Source organism: Meles meles, chromosome 5 (genome assembly GCF_922984935.1).
Source record: "Meles meles chromosome 5, mMelMel3.1 paternal haplotype, whole genome shotgun sequence".
Taxonomy (NCBI): Eukaryota; Metazoa; Chordata; class Mammalia; order Carnivora; family Mustelidae; genus Meles; species Meles meles.
The window spans coordinates 61,270,192-61,290,781 of NC_060070.1; the positions used below are offsets into that span (position 1 = coordinate 61,270,192).

Below are 20,590 nucleotides of genomic sequence, written 5' to 3' on the forward strand. Positions count from 1 at the left end.
CTTCCCTGTTTAACACATGCTTCAAATTTCAGCCCAGATTCACTTCCTCAGGAAAATTTGCATGCTCCCCCTCCCATTGTGTGATTACTTGCTTGGGTGCACTGTGGTAAAACTGTGCTGGCCTGGCTGAGTGGGTTCAGATCGCAGCTTTATGGCTTCTACCCTGTTTGACCTTGAATGAGTTATTTAATTTTTTTGAAAACTCAATTTCTTCCTCTCATAGCGTAGAGATAACAACACGAATATTCTCTTGGGTTTCTGTTAGGATTACATAAGATAACCCAGATGTAGAGTTTAATAATTTCTAAAACTTAAATGTTTCATATTAATATTTTTCTATTTAGCCTCAGAATTTTTTGTAACCCAGAACTTTTGGCAGCTACTAGCAATTAGTCAGGATTCAAATTGAGAGCATTTTTACATTCCTGATTAGGAGAATGGCTTGTTAATTATTATCAATCACTTCAGAAGGTTAATAGAAGCTAATTAATAATTTAGATACTGTTAGGGAACTGACATTTGCTCACCATGGGCAACAAAATTATTTTTTTGCTTATCTGCCATGACATATACTATCATCCTTTTTTGTTAATGGAGACTTCTATGTATAATTATCATAATACAGAGAAAAATAGTTAGAAATAAGAAACTATGAAAGCAAATGTAAGGATATCATTATTAACTGGCTTTTTCTCACTTTCTGCAGGTAAAATTTCATTTTGATTTCTTAATTTCTTCTGATAAGGCCTTACTTTTATTAGGGCAAAAGAATGAGGCATGATGAACATGTTCATATACAAAGACTGGCTTGATCAATGGCTAGTAATGGCTGGGAGTGGAGGGAAGGATTGACTACAACGGACCATGAGGGAATTTGGGCCAGAGATGGCACTGTTCTGTATCTTGATTGTGGCGCTGCTTATACAACAGCATGCATTTGTCAAAACTAATGGAGTTGGCATTTAAAATGTGAATTTGACTCTGTGAAAATTGTATCTCGCTTAAAAAAAGATTAAATTGATAATTTGATTTTCTCCTAACCTTAGGAACTATTAGTAGTGACATTGCTTTTCCATTACGTATTGAAGAGGTCAAGAAGAATACATTTGTATATTCACAAGACCATGATCCACTGATAATGTCAAACCTTAAAACTAATCATAAGTGTAGTTCTACTTAAGTAATTGTTCTTACTATGGAGGTAGAGTATTGCATGTGGAAAGTAGGAAATGGGAAGTGTGTACACAAGACACAACATCCAGGGGACTTCTAAAAGGCTGCAGTTTTATCTAAATACATGGAATTTAGAAAATTCTAGATTTTTTATAAAAATGATAAAAACATCTTTAGATGATGTAACTACTGTGTGTAATGTTAAAATGGAGTATGAAGGTACAGATTTGAGGACTCTAGAGTTCGTGCTTGCTTTTTTTTTTTTTTAAGGTTTATTTATTTATTTGAGAGAGATTGGGGCAGAGGCAGAGGGATGGACTCTCAAGCATACTTTGTGCTGAGCACAGAGCTCAATGCCGGGCTTGATCTTATGACCCTGAGATCATGACCTGAGCCAAAACCAAGAATCTAAGGTTTAACGGACTGTGTCACTCAGGCACCTCTAGAGTACATGCTTTCAATACCAAAATGACTTATGACTGCTAATTTAACCTTGCTACAAATAGAATTACATTCTTGGTTTTGATGGGTAGGAAGAGATTTTATTATGTTTGCTTGGCCCTCATCCCTAGTCAATACAGAGGGTGAATGCTTTGTGTAGAAACATATGACTTCTTGGGAAATATGAGTTATCAATTGAACCAGAGGTGCAAAAACAAACAAACAGACAAACCTAAACGAACAACAACAAACCAAAAAGCAAACCAAAACAAAAACGTTGAGAAGCTGGTAACTATCCAGAAGTAAATGCTACTATTGTTCTTTCTTCTTCTTTTTTTAATTTTTAAGAGATTTATTTATGTATTTATTTATTTTAGAGATTGAGAGAAAGAGAGTGCAAAGGGGAGGAAGAAAGGGAGAGAGAGAATCCCAAGCAGACTCTCTGCTAAGCGTGGAGTCTTCCCTCTGAACAAACCATCAGTTTCTTCTCTATAGTTAAGAGTCTGGTTTTTGGTTTGTATCTTTTTTTCTTTGTTCATTTATTTTGTTTCTTTAATTACACATATGAGTGAAATTATGTGGTATTGTCTTTTCTGAAAAACTTATTTCACTTAGCCTTATATTGTTTAGATCCACCCACATTGTTGCAAATGGCAAGATTTTGTTCTTTTTTATGGCTGAGTAATATTCCATTGTATGTGTATACCACATCTTTAGCCATTCAATTATCAATGGACACTGGGCTGCTTCCATAATTTGGCTATTATAAATAATGCAGATATAAACATAGGGGAGCATATATCTTTTCAATTTAGTGTTTCATATTCTTTGGGTAAATACCCAGTAGTGGATTTACTGGATCACATTTTAATTCTAATTTTGATTTTTCGAGGAAACTCCATACTGTTTCCTACCATGGCTGCACAAGTTTGTACTCCCACTAACAGGGCACAAGGGTTTCCTTTTCTCCACATCCTCACCAACATTTTTCATTTCTGGTATTTTTGATTTTAGCCATTCTGACGGATGTGAGGTGATATCTCATTGTGATATTGATTTGCATTTCCCTGATTATTAGTGATATTAAGCAACTTTTCTTGTGTCTGTTGGCTATCTATATGTCTTCTTCTTTTTAAAAAAAATTATTTATTTATTTGAGAGAGAGAGAGCATGAGAGGGGAGAAGGTCAGAGGGAGAAGCAGGCTCCCCATGCAGTTGGGAGCCCGACGTGGAACTCAATCCCAGAACTCTGGGACCATGACCTGAGCCAAACACAGTCGCCCAACCAACTGAACCACTCAGGGTCCCCTGTCTATATGTCTTCTTTGGAGAAATATCTGTTCATGTCTTCTCTCCACGTTTAATTGGATTATTGGTTTATTTTGTTGTGTTTTGTAAAATCCTTCTATATTTTAGATACTAACCCTTTACCAACTATGAGTTTTGCAAATATCTTCTCCCATTCAGTAGGTTGTCTTTGAGTTTTGTTGATAGTTTCCTTTGCTGTGCAGATGCTTTTTATTTCGATGTAATCCGTTTTTGTTTTTGTTTCCCTTGACTTGGGAAACATCTAGAAAAATGTTGCTATGGTTGATGTCAGAGAAATTATTACCTGTGCTCTCTTCTAGGATTTTTATTGTTTCTGGTTTCACATTTAGGTCTTAATCCACTTTGAGTTTATTTTTGTGTATGGTGTGAGAAAGTGGTTTAGTTTCTTTACTTTGCATGTAGCTATCCAGTTTTCTCAACATCATTTGTTGAAAAGATTGTCTTTTTCCCATTTCATATTTTTGTGTCCTTTGTTGAAAATTAATTGGCCAAATAATTGTGGGGGTTTCAGGGGGTTTCTATTCTGTTCCATTGATCTATGTGTCTATTTTTGTGATGGTTACCATACTGTTTTGATTACTATAGTTCTGTGGTATATCTTAAAATTTGGTATTATATAACTTCAGTTTTATTCTTTTTTAAGATTACTTTGGCTATTTGGGGTTTTCTGTGGTTCCATAGAAATTTTAGGGTTGCTTGTTCTAGCTTTGTGAAAAATGCTGTTGGTATGTTGATAAGAATTGCATTTAATCTGTATATTGCTTTGGGTTGTATTGGCATTTTAATATTTGTTCTTCCAATCCATGAGCATGGAATATCTTTCCACTTGTTTGTGTCATCTCCTTATCAATGTTTTGCAGTTTTCAGAGTACAGGTCTTTCATTTCCTTGGTTAAGTTTATTTCTAAGTATTTTATTACTCTTGGTGTAGTTGTAAATGGGATTGCTTTCTTAGTTTCTCTTTCTTCTGCTTCGTTATTAGTGTATAGAACTGCAACATATTCTGTATATTGATTTTGTGTCCTGTGACCTTACTGAATTCATTTATCGGTTCTAGCGGTTTTTTTGGTTAAGTCTTTGGGGTTTTCTGTATAGAGTATTATGTCATTTCTTTCATAAGAAAATTTTATCTCTTCCTTACTAATTTGGATGCCTTTTATTTGTTTTTCTTGTCTGAGTGCTGTGGCTAGGACTTCCAGAACTATGAATAAAAGTGGGGCGCCTGGGTGGCTGAGTAGGTTAAATCCTCCTGGGGTCCTGGGATCGAGCCCCACATTGGTCTCTCTGCTCAGCAGGGATCCTGTTTCCCTTCCTCTCTCTCTGCCTACTTGTGATCTCTGTCTGTCAAATAAATAAATAAAATCTTTTTAAAAAATGGAATGGATGTTGTACTTGTCAAATGTTTTTCTGCATCTATTGATATGGCTTTTATTCTTTCTCTTTTGATATGATGTATCTATCCTGTTGATTCATTTGCAAATACTGAGCCACTCTTGCATCCCAGGAATAAATCCCAATGAGTGTGGTGAATGATTTTTTCAATGTATTTGTGGTTTTTTTTTTTTTTTTTTTTTTTTTTGACAGTTAGAGATCACAAGTAGGCAGAGAGGCAGGCAGAGAGAGAGAGAGGAGGAAGCAGGCTCCCCGCCAAGCAGAGAGCTCGATGCGGGGCTCGATCCCAGGACCCTGGGATCATGACCTGAGCGAAAGGCAGAGGCTTTAACCCACTGAGCCACCCAGGCGCCCCTGTATTTGTGGTTTTGACTTGCTAGTATTTTGTGGAAGATTTTTGTATTATTTTCATCAAAGTTATTGACCCACAGTTCTCTCTCTCTCTCTCTCTTTTTTTTTTTTTTTTTTTGGTAGTGTTTTTGTCTAGTTTTGGTATCAGGGTAATGCTATCCTTTTAGAATGATTTGAGAAGATTTTCTTTCTCTTCTATTTTTTTGGATAGTTTGAGAAGAATAGGTATTGACTTTTCTTTAAATGTTTGTTAGAATTTACCTGTGATACCAGCTGGTCTTAGACTTTTGTTTGTGGGGAGTTTTTTGGTTATTGATTTAATTTCATTCCTGACAATTCTTCTGCTTAAATTTTCTATTTCTTCCTGATTCAGTTTTGGGAGGTTACATTTTTCTAGGATGTCCAAATTTTTTGGCATATAATTTTTCATAATATTCTCTTATAATCTTTCATATTTCTGTGTTGTCAATTTTTTTTTTCTCCTTCTCATTTCTGATTTTGCTTGAGTACTCTTTTTCTTTCTCTCTCTTTTTTGGGTAAGTCTGGCTAAAGGTTTATCAATTTTGTTGATCTCTTCAAAGAACCAGTTCCTGGTTTCATTGTTCTGTTCTATTGTTGTTGCTGTTGTTTTAGTTGCTGTTTCATTTATCTCTAATCTTTATTATTTCCTTACTTCTTCTACTGTTTTTTTAAATAGCTCCCTGAGGTGTTAGGGTAGGTTGTTTATTTGAGATTTTTTCTTTCTTCTTGAGGTAGACCTGTATTACTATAAACTTCCCCCTTAGAACAGATTTTATTACATCACAAAGATTTTGGACACTTGTGTTTTTATTTTCATTTGTCTCCATACGTTTTTTTATTTTCTCTTTGATGTTTTGGTTGGCCCATTCATTGTTTAATAGCATATTATATTCAACTTCCATGTATTTCTTTTTCCTAGATTTTTTTCTTGTAGTTGATTTCTGTTTTTATAGTTTTATGGTTAGAAAAGATGTGTGGTATGACTTCAATATTTTTGAGTTTGTTAAGACTTGTTTTGTGTCCTAATATGTGACCGATTTTAGAGAACGATCCATGTGTATTTTAGAAGAATGTGTATTCTGCTGTTTTAGGTTGGAATGGTCTGAATATACCTATTAGATCCATCTTGTCTAATGTGTCATTCAAAGCCACTGTTTCCTTGTTGGTTTTCTGTTTTGTTGGCCCATCCATTGATGTAACTAAGGTGTTTAAGTCTTCTATTACTATTCTATTACTATAAATTACTTCTTTATGTTTGTATCAACTGCTTTATGCATTTAGGTGCTCTCATATTTGCTGCATAAATATTTATAATTGTTATATTTTCTGGTTGAATTGTTCCCTTCATGATTATAGCCTGTCCTTCTTGTTACAGTTGTGGTTTTAAAGTCTACTTTGTCTCATATAAGTATTGCTACCCTAGCTTTCTTTCCACTTCCATTTGCATGATATATGCTTTACCATCATTTCACTTTCAATCTGCATGTTAGATTTGAAATGAATCTCTTGTAGGCAGCATATAGATGGGTATTTCTTTTTTATCCATTCTGTGGATGTCTATGTCTTTTGATAGGAGCATTTCATCCATTTACATTCAACGTTATTATTATAGGTATGTACTTTTTGCCATTTTGTTACTTGTTTTATGGTTGTTTTGCAGTTATTTGGCCCTTTTTTCTTTTGCTCTTTTCTTTCATTTGTTTGTTGGCTTTATTTAGTGACATATTTGGATTCATTTTTCTTTACCTTTTGCCTATCTATTACTGATTTTTGACTTGGAGTTACCATTAGGTTTGTATACAACATTGTATTCATATAGCAATTTATATTAAGTTGATGGTCACTTAAGCTTGAACCCATTTTTTCTCCTCCCCACCATATTTCAGATATCTATGTTATATTTCACACCCTTTTATTTTGTGAATCCCTTGACTGATTTCTATAGATATGCTTGTTTTTAATGCTTTTGTGTTTCCTACTTACTATTTCTTTCTTTCTACTCAATGAGTCCCGTTTAACATTTCTTGTAAGACTGGTTTATTGGTCATGAATTCTCTTAGCTTTTGTTTGTATCCTTGCTGGATAGTATATTCTTGGCTGCAGATTTTTTTTTCTTTTAGCACTTTGAATATATCATGCCACTCTCTTCTAACCTGCAGTGTTTCTGCTGAAAAGTCAGTTGATAATGTTATGGGGTTTCCTTTGTATGTAACTGTTTTCATTTCACTCATTGCTTTTAAAATTCTGTCTTTATCACTTCTTTTTGTCATTTTGTTTACTATGAGTCCTGGTGAGGGCCTCCATGGGTTGATTTTTGGGGGGCCTCTCTGTATTATTGTTATTTCCAATAGTCCTATTCCACTAGAAAAACCTTACCTCTGGCTATCATGAGCTCTTTTTTTAGTTTAAAAAAAAATGAGTCTGTTTTATGTTTGAAGGTGCAAAACTAGCCATGTCTCTTCATTTTATTTTCCCTGGAGTGATTCACTTATGAACTATTAATAGGTTATTTATTGCCTTTGTTGAATATTATGAATCCTTTACTATATTCTGGGCATTGTACTAGGTATTTGGAAGTCAAGGACCCATTACCAAGAGATTTTCTTATTACTGCTATGTTTATTGGATTTTCACATTACCTAGATCAGCTTACTTCAGTTTTCAGATCATCAGAATTACATTATTTTTAAAGATTTATTTATTTATTCCTGAGAGAGAGAGTGTGGTGAGGAGCAGAAGGAGAAGGAAAGAGAGAATTCCAAGGTGTCTCCTGTCGAGCACAAAGCTCAACATGGGGCTCGATTTCATGACCCTGAGATCATAACTTGAGCTGAAACCAAGTGTCATTTGCTTAGCTAACTGAGCCACCTAGGTTCCCCCAGAATTACAATTTTTTAAAAAGTTTCTCTTCATCCACTAGTACTTCTCTTTAACTTCTCTGCGATAACACTGTTTGGTGCTCACGTATTATCATAATGTATATTGCTAAAATTCCTGTCACAGACTCATAAAGCCTATATATATGAATGAAGAAAAATAGTAATAGATTAAATATTTTAGTTTCAAAGGTTTGGACATGTGAGCACTTAACCCTTTATCTATTTATCAAAAATATTTCTTTAGGATTTACCACATGGCCAGCAATGTTTTGGATATAGGAGTTACGGCAGTAAACAGGGTAGATAAGGCAACTGCCCTTCTGAAGTTTATATCCTAGTGAGGTATAATAGACAAATAAAAGAGTGAGTAAACACGGTAAGTTCAGAGAGTAAGGTGAATAGAGCAACATGACTGAAGACAAGCTCCTTCAGTCAGAGGCACTCTCTGAGGAAGTGACATTTGACGAAACACCTGAGCAATGAGAAGGAGTGGTAGTCAAAGAGGGAAGAAGCTTTCAGATGGAGGGGACGTAGGTGTAAAAGTTCTGTGGAGAGAATGCTCCTATTCTAGGAGCAGAAAGTACACAGGGCAAGCAGGGGTCTATGTGGGAGGTGAGTAGGATTAGCTGAGGTGAGGAGTCAGCAGAGGCTGGGCCACTTACAGCTCTGCAGGCCAAGTGACAAAATTTGGATTCATCCATAGTGCATAAAAAATAGCTGGGGTATTTTTAGCAGAACATTGAAAGACTTTTAAGAAAACTTTATTTGGAAATAATTTCAGATATACAGAAAATTTAAAAAGCAAAAGAATATCTCTGTATTCTTTACTCAGATTTACTTATTGTTAAGATTTTGCTCACTTTCCTTCATCATTCAAAATTCTTTTTATCTGAACCATTTGAGAGTAAATTGTGTACATTATGGCCTTTAAATTCTACAGTTCAATGTGTATTTCTTTAAAAAAGGCGATACACTTACCTGAGGGTCAATTTGAAGTGTCAACTTGACTGGGTCGTGGGGTACCCAGATATTTGGTTCAACATCATTTTAGGTGTGTATGTGAGGGTGTTTTGGATGAGATTAACATTTAAATCTGTAGACCTGGTAAAGCAGATTGCATTTCCCATTGTAGATGGGCTTCATCCGGTCAGTTGAAAGCATGTATAAAATAAAAACTCTGACCTTCTCCAAATAAGAGCATTATTCCTGCCTGATAGCTTTTGAACTGAAACATCAGTGTTTATCCTGCTTTCAGATTCAAACTGAAACATTGCTTCTCCTGGGGTCTTAAGCCTGCTGACTTTGGCACTGGGACTACACATTAGCTCTCCTGGTTCTCCAGCTTGCTGACTCACCTGGCAGATTTGGGGACTTGTGGTCTCCATAATCATGTGAGCCAACTCTTTATTATCTATCCATCCATCCACCTATCTATTGTCTATGTATGTATGTATGCATCTATCTGTCTGTCCACCTGGCCATCTATGTCCTATTGATTCTGTTTCTCTGGAGAACCTTGACTAATACGTCCTACATAATGACAGAGAAGTTATCAACCTAAGTAAAATTTATTATAAATATAGTAGTTTTACCCAGAATACCATCTGTTTTCCAGTTACATCAATTGAGTCAGTCAAGTCCTTTACAGCATTCTTTTTTTCTCTTCCAGTACAGGATCCAGTCTAGAATCACATATTGCATTTGATTTTCAAGTCTTAGCTCTTTTAATCTAGAACAATTTCCCAGCTTTTTTCCCCCTTTTATGATTATTGACAGTCTTGAAGCATACAGTCTCACACCTCTCAACCGGCCCTGGCCTGCCAACCCCATTTTAATAGATCGATCTCCATTTTGGGGTCTGTGTAACATTTTCTCATGATTAAATTCAGGTTATGCATTCTTGGCAGAAATAACATAGAACTGATATTTGTCTTTCTCAGGATATCCCATCTGGAGACATGCAATGTTCATCTGCCCATCCTTTGTGATAATAATTTTAATCATTCAGTCATTGTGTTTTCCAGTGTGTCCACTGTATCGTTACTATTTTCTCCTTGCTGCTAATAAACAATTATGCAGATATCCTGGTCCTTACCAAAATTTACTCCCTAGATTTAACATTTCTTTATGATCCTTGCCTGAATTCTTCTTTACCGTGATGCTTACAAAATGATGATTTTCCTTATTCAATATTCACCCCATGTTTACAACATGCTACCATAAACAAGAGCTTCCCCTTCTTCACACTTTGTTTCATTTTTTTATCTGTGCGGAATTGTAGATTTCTGTTTTTTAATGATTTATGATTAATTACTGCCTTTAATTATTTTATTTCTTAAATTGTCCCAGTGGGAGCTCTCTGTGTCCCTGTGACAAGTCCTCCTTATTTGGGGAGGGGAGCTTTTCCTTAAGTTTTCAACAAAAGTGTGGTTCACAGCCTTCTAACACAATCTACTCAGGTGCTTTCCTGATGTAATCTGAATCCAGCCCGCATATGCAGAGGGCTGGTAGAGACCGAAGAAAGAGGCAGGCCACTCCATATTGGTAGGTGGCAATTTTAATAATAGCAAAGAGAGCTTACATATGAGGCTTGTCTTGGGCAGCAGCAAAATGAATGTTTTCCCACTCCTGCCCTTCAAATCTTGAGAGGCCTAATGGCTCAGTCGCGTAGACTGTGCAGGTACTTTCAACATCACATCATCATCTTTAGGCAGTGTCCTTGGCGCAGCCTCTGGGAGTGGGAAAGGCAAGCTGAACTCACATTCCAAGGACAGGGGAAAGGTTGAGGCACCTTGGGGTGTCTAGCTCATGGGTCAATCGGGTCAAGATCTAGCTCATGGGTCAATCGGTGGTCATACCTCTTTGACCCTGTTCTTCAACAAAAGCAATTTTTCAGTATCTTATTGTACTTAGCTTACGCAGCCTAGAAAATTGTCATTTCTCCGAGAATCTCTGATTCCTCTTAGTGGAGATGGTGTCAGAAGTCAAGATCTGTATTCATTTTGTTACTGGGAGTGTTACTGCTCCAAGGTTCTTTCAGCAAATAGAGCTAAGAAATATGCATGTTTGCATATGTTTGTCTATATTGTGTCTGCATGAGGAAACATACATATACTGAAATATTTACACATTTTAGAAATCATGAGTCCAATATCTCCAATTCCAATCCACCCTCTCAGGGTAACTCTCTTGTCTTCCACAATGCCATAATAGGATGTTGGAAGAGCTTTCTGGCTACTCTATAGACAATGTACTCTAGGGTAGGCAAGTGTGGAAGTAGGAATGCCAGCTGGGAGATATTGCAGCAGTTTAAGGAACAAGGAATGGTGACTTGGACAAGAGTGACAGTGGCAGAAGTCATGAGAAAAGGTCACACTTTTATTTTTAAGGTTTAGATTATACAGTAAGGACAGGATATGTTGTGTGAGGAAAGGAGAGAAACCATATTTTACTCCTAGAGATCTAATCTGAGTACTGGGTCTGACTCAGTTGGCAGAATTTTCAGTGGAATTGATTTGACACTTTTAAAAAAGAGCTCCTTTTCAGTAGGATCCATCTAAGATGTGGAAGTGAGCAAATGTTCAAGATGACCAATGAAGTCTCCATAAGCCCAGATTCTTTCATTAGGAAAATATTTAAAACTCAAACACTTACATACTTCCTTTACCCACCTCAGGGAGGTGTTTGGGATACACAAATCCCAGAGGGGAAGCTGTGTGCCCGAGGGAAATATATGGACATGCCTAAGATGAACACGTTCTGGGAGCAAAGTAAGAAAATGAGCCTGCTTTCCAGACATTTCTTCATTTTATTTTATTCTTTAAAATTTATTTTGCTGCAGTAAGAACATTTAACATGAGATCTACTCTACTCTCTTAACAAATCTAAGTGTACAATACAGTACAGTTGTCTAGAGGTACAAGGTTGTACAGTAGATATCTGAAAAATTCCTTAACCTCGGAACACATTCAATGTACATTCCAAAGAAATTGCAAAGAAAGCAGGAATTATGTTGCCCACCGTTCCAATCATTATACACTGTTATGTATCACAATCACGGAGGAACAAAAAGACCCAATATCCACCAAGAATATAACTACTTTCCCCTTCCAGTGGCAGAATCTGGAGAAGACATGCAGAAATGGAACATTGCAAGGGGAAGGAAAGAAGGAAGAACAGGCCATCAGCCTTGAACCTCACATAGCTGAAGGAAAAAACGTGTTTGGTGTCTGCCACATCTTTGCCTCCCCCAATGACACTTTTGTCCATGTCACCAACCTTCCTGGCAAGGAAACCATCTGCTGTGTGACTGGGGGATGAAGGTGAAGGATGACCAAGATGAGTCCTCTCTCTACACTGCTGTGTTGGCTGCCTAGGATGTAGACCAGAGGTGTAAGAAGCTGGGCATCACTGCCCTTCACATCAAATTTCAGGCCACAGGAAGAAATAGAACCAAGACCCCTGGACCTGGAGCCCAGTCTTCCCTCAGAGCCCTTGCCTACTCAGGATTGAAGATCAGGTGGGTGGAGGATGTCAACCTGATACCCGCTGATAGCACACGCAGAAAAGGGGGCCAACCTGGTAGCCATCTCTGAAGAGGATTCCTCAAATTATTGTTTTCTCTGAATAAATTGCCTTTTTGTAAGAAAAAAAGAGAATATGACTACATTTATTTATGTTTCCCTCAGTCATGTTAACAGACACACAATTCCTACACTAAAGCCATTATGCACTCTTTATGATGTATTTAACTTTTATTTCCTGCTTTATTTCTATTGAGCATTATAAAAGAAGCATTTAAAGTGTTTCTCACTATTCTTTGTTTGGGATTACTCATGTCATCTCTTTATAATGTAGATAATCTCTTTCTCCCCTCGTCCCCAGAAACTTCCAAACACATAAAAGCTTCCAGAGGACAGACTTCACAATTCTCATTACCATGCTCTACCTCTATGGCTTACATCCTAACTTACTTCAGGATGGGAATGTGTTTCAAATCACATAAAGAAAAACGATTAATAATTTATCCACTGATTCATTTGATCCTTTAACCAGACCCCAGAATGTCAAATCTAAGCCCACTTTCATAGGCAGACCTACTAAACAGTCTGATCTGCTTTCTTTACTATGGACATTGTTCTCATGAATGAAATTCCCCAGCAATGGCTGGATAGGCACTTGGGTACAAGTTTATCTAAACATACACACAACAGCCTATCTCAGACCCAGAGAGGAATCTCAGCTATCCATGTTTCCCAGGTCTGGATAGACAGTTCCAGTGGGTGATGACACCTGAGGAACAGCTTCCTATCTGTTCAGTCTGGGACTGCCTACTCTATATCTCATGCAAAATTCCAAAGCTCTATCTGAAAATTCTGAACACTGCAGAGCTTTCCTTATCTCTGAGAGCCCTGGGGCCGGTGGAACCAGCACTTCCTGCATTACGGGAACAGGAAACACAGAGAATATGATTTATTGAAGATGTTTCAGGTTATACTCCTGAATCATCAAGCTCCACACTGCATGAATGTTGCTTCTGGAAACATTAAAATCTATGACGTACTCACCCGGAAAACGTAAAGGAAGATTCTTTAGGTGTGGAATAGATGGTGATATGTTGACCTTCAATCACTTGAGAAACCTGATTGGGATAGACTGATAGGAGCAGGAAGCTGAGGCAAAGGAAACGACTCAGAACTTAAAAGCCAATTGTTTTAAAACTGCAGCGTCTGTGGGAATGTGATTTCATACTCATTTTCCCACTATAGAGTTGTTTGCTGCATACTCCCCTCAGTGCACTCCCCAAGAGATGCTATGTTTACAACTTTATGGGCCTAGACATTTTAACATTTAAGAGAATGCAAATAGATCAAAATTTGAACCTCTAAGTCCAAAATATCACACACATATGGGAATAAAGAAGTACAGTTCGTATACTGGAGAAAGGGGGCTGCGTCTTGCACCTCACAGCCACTTTTCTTGGCATTTTGTTAGCTATTTCCCGGTAGCAATTCTCAGTGAGGTGTTACCTGGAATTCTGCCAAATCAGTCTTACACAATTTGTTACAATGACTATAGGTCACAATCTTTAATTGTTGGCAGGTATTCTGGGCTTGCCTTCACTTGAGGAGCCCCAGTTAATCCAGTTTGGTACAATTCTTTTCTGTTTAGTTCTTGAAGATCCTTTTATATACTCTCTTAACCAGAAAAATTAGCTAGCATGAGCTCACACAATCAAATTTCCATGCTGCTTACAGGGTCGATTTTCAAGAGCTGAGGAACTCTATTGAGAGCTCTTCACATATCTCTGTCTATTCTCAAAAGATTTTTCAGTGTATTTGTGAAAATAAAAGGAATGTCATAGATAGCAACATATTGTCAAGGGTTATCTGACTGCTCTGTATATGCATGTATTAGTGAGCTTGGGTTGCTGTAACAAATATCATAGACTGAGCGACTTAAACAACAGATGTTTATTTCTCACACTTCTAGAGGCTGCAAAATCCGAGATCAAGGTGCTGGACAATTCTGTTCCCAGTGATCTCTCTTCCTGGCCTGCAGAAGGCCACCTTGACAAAAGGTGTCATCTGGGAATATCTGTCATCTGGGAAGATAACCTTCTTAAGCAGTTATGATTTCAAGAAGTTCAGGAGCAAGAGAACGTTTGCTGCTCTTGGCTGCAAAGGTGTTGGGTGTTTCCAGGACAGGCAGGTATTCATTCAAAGCCCAGTGTCAAAAGATGGCTTAAAGTACAAAAGCTGTTTGTAATGCAAACACTAGGGACAGTTTGGCCCTTAGGCACCTTTCCGAGCTGTGCCTGCCCAGGTTTTAAGAGTCCGGAACTAGGAGAAAGGTTTTTCTAGTTATCTGGGGCTTCTGGTTCTCCCTTCTGCCCATCTATCCCCATCCATTGAAGTCACTATGCATTCTTGGATTCTCTCACAACCTCACCCTTTGGGGACAGGCTTGCCTTCCTGACTATCATGTTGCCTCTCACTCCAGGGCTGCCTCCTCACTCCAGAGAGGATACCCCTCCAGACTCCATCTGGCCTTATGGTCACCACCCACTGCATTTGGAGATTAAGAACAAAAATGAAAACACACACACATAGAAATATATTACTTGTCCAGTGTTCTCAAAATCCCCGAGATGGTTGTATTGTGATATCCCAGTCCCTTTAGATTTTCATTACTACTGAGCCCCGCTGATTTTCCCCCAGTCACCAAATAAACACTAAATGGACAGTCCCACTTCCTTCTAGTTTTATCAGACTAGATAAAACTGCCCTACTGCCTACTGCCTACTGCCTGCCCTTCTCTTCCCTGCTAATATTAACTATGACAAGTTACTAGGTTATCTGTTCTTTTGTACTTGTTTGTTTTTTATGATTAATGTTTATCTTAAACAGGTGCTAACTTTTCTGTGAAGGGTTTTCTCCCAGTGTGGTTAAAAGATTGTTGAGTCTTGGGGAGAAATAAAGAAGTTATATTACATCTCTTTTCAAAGGTTTTAATTTTTTATCAATATCCAGATAATGTAACCAGCTCACTTCTCCAGGTCCCTGTCCTTCTGACTAGAGGACTATTGAGTTCAGGTAGTAATATATAAAAGAAAGAATTGCTATGGACAGGTTCACAAAAACAAATGATTACCTGGAATAACCTAGAAATGCTCAGAAAACTCCCATGCACTATGTTCATGACACAGCAGAATTTATTACTCAAAACTCATTCCTGTCTTGAAGTCTAACCAGAGTCCCTTAAACTTTCACACACAGGAATGTCTTTCTCATGATAAAAAAAAAAAAAAAAATCACAGATCTATAATAGGGAAATGTTGACTGAGAAAATATCTGAAATATTTGAAAATATCAAAATATCAATTCAACATTTTAAGATACAATTGGATTTTATCAGTGGTCAGATCATCTAGATACATTTGAATAATGATAGCACATATGTGTGAGAAACTTATTTAGGCTACAGGCAAAGCTTTTGTGACATTCATAGTAGGCAATTGAAAAATATTGAAGAGGTTTTGTCTTTATTCTTTTTCCATATTTGTCTTATTCAGAAAAAATATTTACCATTAATTTGAAAAATAAAACACATAAACATATGTAAGTCACACACAAACATTCCAAGGTTTATTCCCCCTTTTATCTTCATATTTATTTCAACATTTATCTGATGTCCTGTAGTATAATTTTATGGCCTCAATGGCCCCTGGAGTATTTAACAAAAGGTTTCATAATTGGGGAAATTTTCAAGTTTGCTTTCTGGAAATTGTTCAATCAATGATGAGTGTTTGAGATGCAAAAAAGTCTAAGATAGTTATTCTCAAATATACTTTTTGCACTAGAGCCTGTCCTACAAAACCAGTCTTAATTAGAAGCCCACATGTAAACCATATTGTTATGGTGTTGTATTCATTGAGGAAATCTCTGGAAGTTTCCCTGCTCTCTTTTCCCTAAGAAGTTTCTGGAGAATATCAGAGAAACCCTGGTGCCCTGAGGTGAGTTATTTGAAAACATTAACCCTCCACCAGGAGTCTGGCCCTTGTAGTTCTGCTAACCCTTACCAAGTGATGACTGGCAAATAAATCCCTTTTCTAGTTTTTAATGTCCTCCTCTTTTAAAAGAGGAGTTAGAGCCAGACTTTTTCTGTTCTAAATTTTATACTCCCTCACTTATGTCTTAATACCTTTCCTTTCTTTCAGCTTTCTTTCCATTTCCTAAGGGGCTGAGCTTCTTTTCAAAACAGGGCCCATCCCCAGTGAGACATAACTCTGTGTGTCTCCAGGAGAGGTGGGCACTGAGGAGGCTGAGTGGCTGTGCTGCTCTGTGGTTGTTGGAGGAGGAGGTCACTGAGAATGAGCTTAATTTCTGGAGAATCTAATCCATGAGAGCCAGAAGCCAGGCTGGGTTTCTGGGAAGGAAGGAAGCCACATCAGAGATGTACTTCAAGGTCATGAATAGAGAGCCAATGGTGGAGAGCTTGGGTCTCAGCTAGAATGAGCCTTCAATTTCTCAATCCTTCCTATATTCAATCTTTCCCTAACCAAGGAGAAAATCATCTAGTACCTGTGAACAACCAACCAAGTACAAAAACATAAAGCTCTGTCCTTTGGGAGCTGCCTGGTAGCAGAATTCTTACCTATGATAATAGTAATGTAATTTTTTTTTAAGATTTTTTAAAAAAAATTTATTTGACAGACAGAGATCACAAGTAGGCAGAGAGACAGGCAGAGAGGTGGGCGGGGGGGGGGGGCGGGGGGGGGGCGGGAAGCAGGCTCTCCACTAAGCAGAGAGCTCGACATGGGGCTCAATCCCAGGACCTCGGGACCATGACCCGAGCCAAAGGCAGAGGCCTTAACCCACTGAGCCACCCAGGCACCCCAATAGTTATAGTAATTTTAATTTTAATAGTAATTTTATATGTGCCAACCACTACTCATAGGTTCTTCACATGTATTCCCTCTTTATACCTCACTACAAGACTTTGCTGTACACGTGATTTTTATTCTCGGTTTATAAATGAAGAAACAGATACGCAGAGGCTAAGTAGCTCCTAAAATCACAATAGTAGTAAATGTTGAGCTCTAATTCAAACCCAGGCCTGTCTCATTTGCTCCTTCTCTCTCTTCTGAACCGGGAAGCTATCTCTTTATCCCATATCTACACATGGGGTTCTCTGTTGCTTTTGCTAGACTCTAATCAATTATACATCCTTCCTATTCTTAATTCTTAATATGCGCTGTTGGAGACAGTAAGCCATGGTTAAAAAGGGGAACTCTGAAGCCACAGGTCCTGGGTTAAATTCCTGTGTAATTTTGGACAAGCTATTTAATTCTTTCTGCCTCAATTTTCTCATCAGAAAAAGGAGGTTAAGAATGAGACTTACCTCAAATGGTTATTTGACTTTGAAATTGAATAAGACAAAATATGAGTATCTGTTACAATAGTGTTTGAGTAACATGTACTCAGTGGATATTAAGTATTATTATTTTCCCTGCTTATTTCCCTGCTTTCTTCTTATAAGAAACATATACCTCACTGCCTGTGTTGTTAAGCTATATTTATAAGGTCTGTGCCTATGGTTATCTGTACCAATAGGGACTGGCAAAGCATTTATTTCTCATAGTTCTGGACACTGAGAATTCTAGGATCGTGGTGCTGACAGATTTCGTGTCTGGTGAGAGCCTGCTTCCTGGTTCATAGATGGCTGTCTTTGCACTGTGTCTTCCCATGGCAGAAGGGGCAAGGGAGATCTAGGGGTCCCTTTTATGAGGGCACAGATTCCATTCTTGAGGCCTCGGCCCCCATGACCTAATCACCTCCTAAAGACTGCCTCCAAATGTATCACACTGGGGACTGGGTTTTAGCATATGAATTTGGTGGTTGGGGGTGTATAAACATTCAGTCTATGACAACGATGATGGTGATTACATACACTACTTTGGGAGTTTATGGCCTGAATTTGTCCCTCTGAGACAAATAAGGGAGGTGGTCATAGAATGGGACTCCTTCTGCCTCAACTAGTCTTCACTTAACTCCATATGAAAGAGGGAAATAAAGATTCCTGAAAACACTGCATTACGACCACCCATCCTGCACTCCTAGCAAAAATGGAATTGTTGTACTGAATTCAACAGATTCTTTCTTATCAAGACAAGAACTTTGTTTTCCTGCTAAAAGTGAGTTTGGAGGCCCTTTTCCTTCCATAGCAGAACCCAATATGTTCAATTTCAGCAGCTACAAATGGTTTACTTGAAACTTGTGGTAGAATTATTTTCTACAGCAAAACTCATTTCAGCCTTTGTTTTCATTTCACTTCCAGGCTTTCACAGGGGAAAAAAAAATGCACCTTTAAATAGCTATATTATTATTGCTCTTTTTGTTAATAGAAATAACAAGAACACCACACAACAAACAAAATATTTTTCACATTCGCTTTTCTTGATATTCATGACAACCCTGTGGGGAAAGTAAAACAAATCCATCAGAAAACTCACTTTGTTTTCTCAGCACTCCAAGGTATTATATCTTTATTTTAGGTTTTTTGCAGTAATGTGTGACGTAAGGCCATCAGTGACATTTTGCTAGATCTTCCTGCTTTTGGACATTTGACCTTTGAATCTCTCTGTCCTCTCACTCCCACTGGAATTGTCTTAATTAAAACTGTCTTCTGTCTTGGGTCTTACAACAGCCTCAAACAGGCCTTTTTAGCCCAAGTCAAAACCAATTGTCACTCATTGCTGTCAAAATCCTGCTCAGCCTTCCAAGACTGAGATTCGATCTTATGTCCTCTAAGTTTATCAAATTCCACCATCAGAATTAATGTCCTTGTCATTAAATTCTCATGGTCTTTTACTTACAGCTCTTCTGATGATAATACGCAGTACATCCTACTTGAATGATATCTGTGAATATACTTGTCTTCTCAATTGTCAGTAAGAACTTTGAAGGCAAAAACTGATTTATTCAGTTGTGTAGTTGCTCAGCCTCAGCCTGGACCTTCCACTTGGTACCATTGTACTATTGTAAGAATGAAAATTTCATAGGATTAAAGTGCTCTGAGACAGTCTATTAAATTTATCAATATCAGCTACTTTTATTGCATAATGTTAGCAACATTTTTTTAATGTCAGTTCTTCAGAAAATACAGTTTTTATTTATTTGTGTGTTTTGTACTAAGGTCACTTTAATTGATTAAGTAACAAAAACTCTTCCTTGCCTACAATTTCAGCTTGGGTCCTACGGAAACCTGCTTGTAGAACAAATATAGAATTCAAACTGTCCCTGACACTCAGACAGATGTTTAGAAGAAAACAGGGAAGTTGAATCTGAATTGGGACAATTTCATTCATGGACCTCCTCAAATTAAGCTAGCTGTGGTTAATTTGCAGAGTTCTGAAAGGTCATACTTGGAGAGAATTGAGTTTTTAAAAATGGGGTGAATGATAAGAGGTTAATGTAATTCCAATTTGTGAGGATAAAGAGAAGTCTGTCTTTTAAAACTGTGCTTTGGAGAGCATCAGTTTTGTCTTAAAGTTATATACAGGAAACTTCAAGAGAAATTGACTTTAACAAAACCAAAATTAAATATTACTTGATAACTGGCAGGGTAAATATTATGTGATATTTGGTAGAGAAATTTATCAGGAAGAAAATGTAAGGCTCTGTTTGATATCTATAATTGGATGCCTATGAGACATCTTATATGTAATGTGCTCTTGTTAAGTGAAAAAAGAAAAAGGACATGCATAGTGATTTTTCCTTTGTACATGACAAAAGAGGAAAGAGGAATGAAATAAATATATATATATACTCTCTCATATATGTATACTTGCTCATTTATTTAAAAAAAGCAGTAATTATAATGGTTAACTCCAAGTGTTCATGAGAATGAAGTAGAGGGAACTAGAATAAGAGTGAGATTTCTTATGTTGGTTTTGATCTTTGTACTATGCAAATATTATACATGATCAAAAAAATTGAATTAAAAATGGTAAAGTAAGAGCAAACTCTAAAATTAAATAAAAACAACATAATAAACTTAAATATATGTCAAATTTATAACAAAATCACAGAAAAAATTAATGTAAATAATTTTGAACACACTACTACTTGTATATCTTGCATGGGAGGTATTTTAAAGAAAAGAATAATTGCAAAAAATTCCTAAATTTTACTTAATAAGTTTGTTACGGTAGTGGTGTTGATGCATAATTATGAAATTATTTCTATGTGTACCAAGAAGAGGACTAAATACATTGATGTTCTGGGAACTAGAAAAAGAGAGAGAGATAGGACATAAGGGAAGGTGAGGAGAATACTGTTAGGCTTGAACTCAAGATATCAGTATGACATAATGATTTTAAAAGTTACAGATCAAATGACACCACAGTATAAATGAGCTAATACAGCACCCATATTTCATCTTCTAAATACTGTTGTGTACTAAAGATCCAGAGCTCCTTGCAGAAATGGCTGATTCTTAGTT

At 37.1% G+C, this 20,590-nt stretch overlaps 1 pseudogene; it reads left to right on the top strand.

The window, feature by feature from the left end:
* The first annotated feature begins 864 nt into the window (after positions 1-864).
* Positions 865-12,180, top strand: LOC123942148 (annotated as a pseudogene).
* The last annotated feature ends 8,410 nt before the right edge of the window (positions 12,181-20,590 follow it).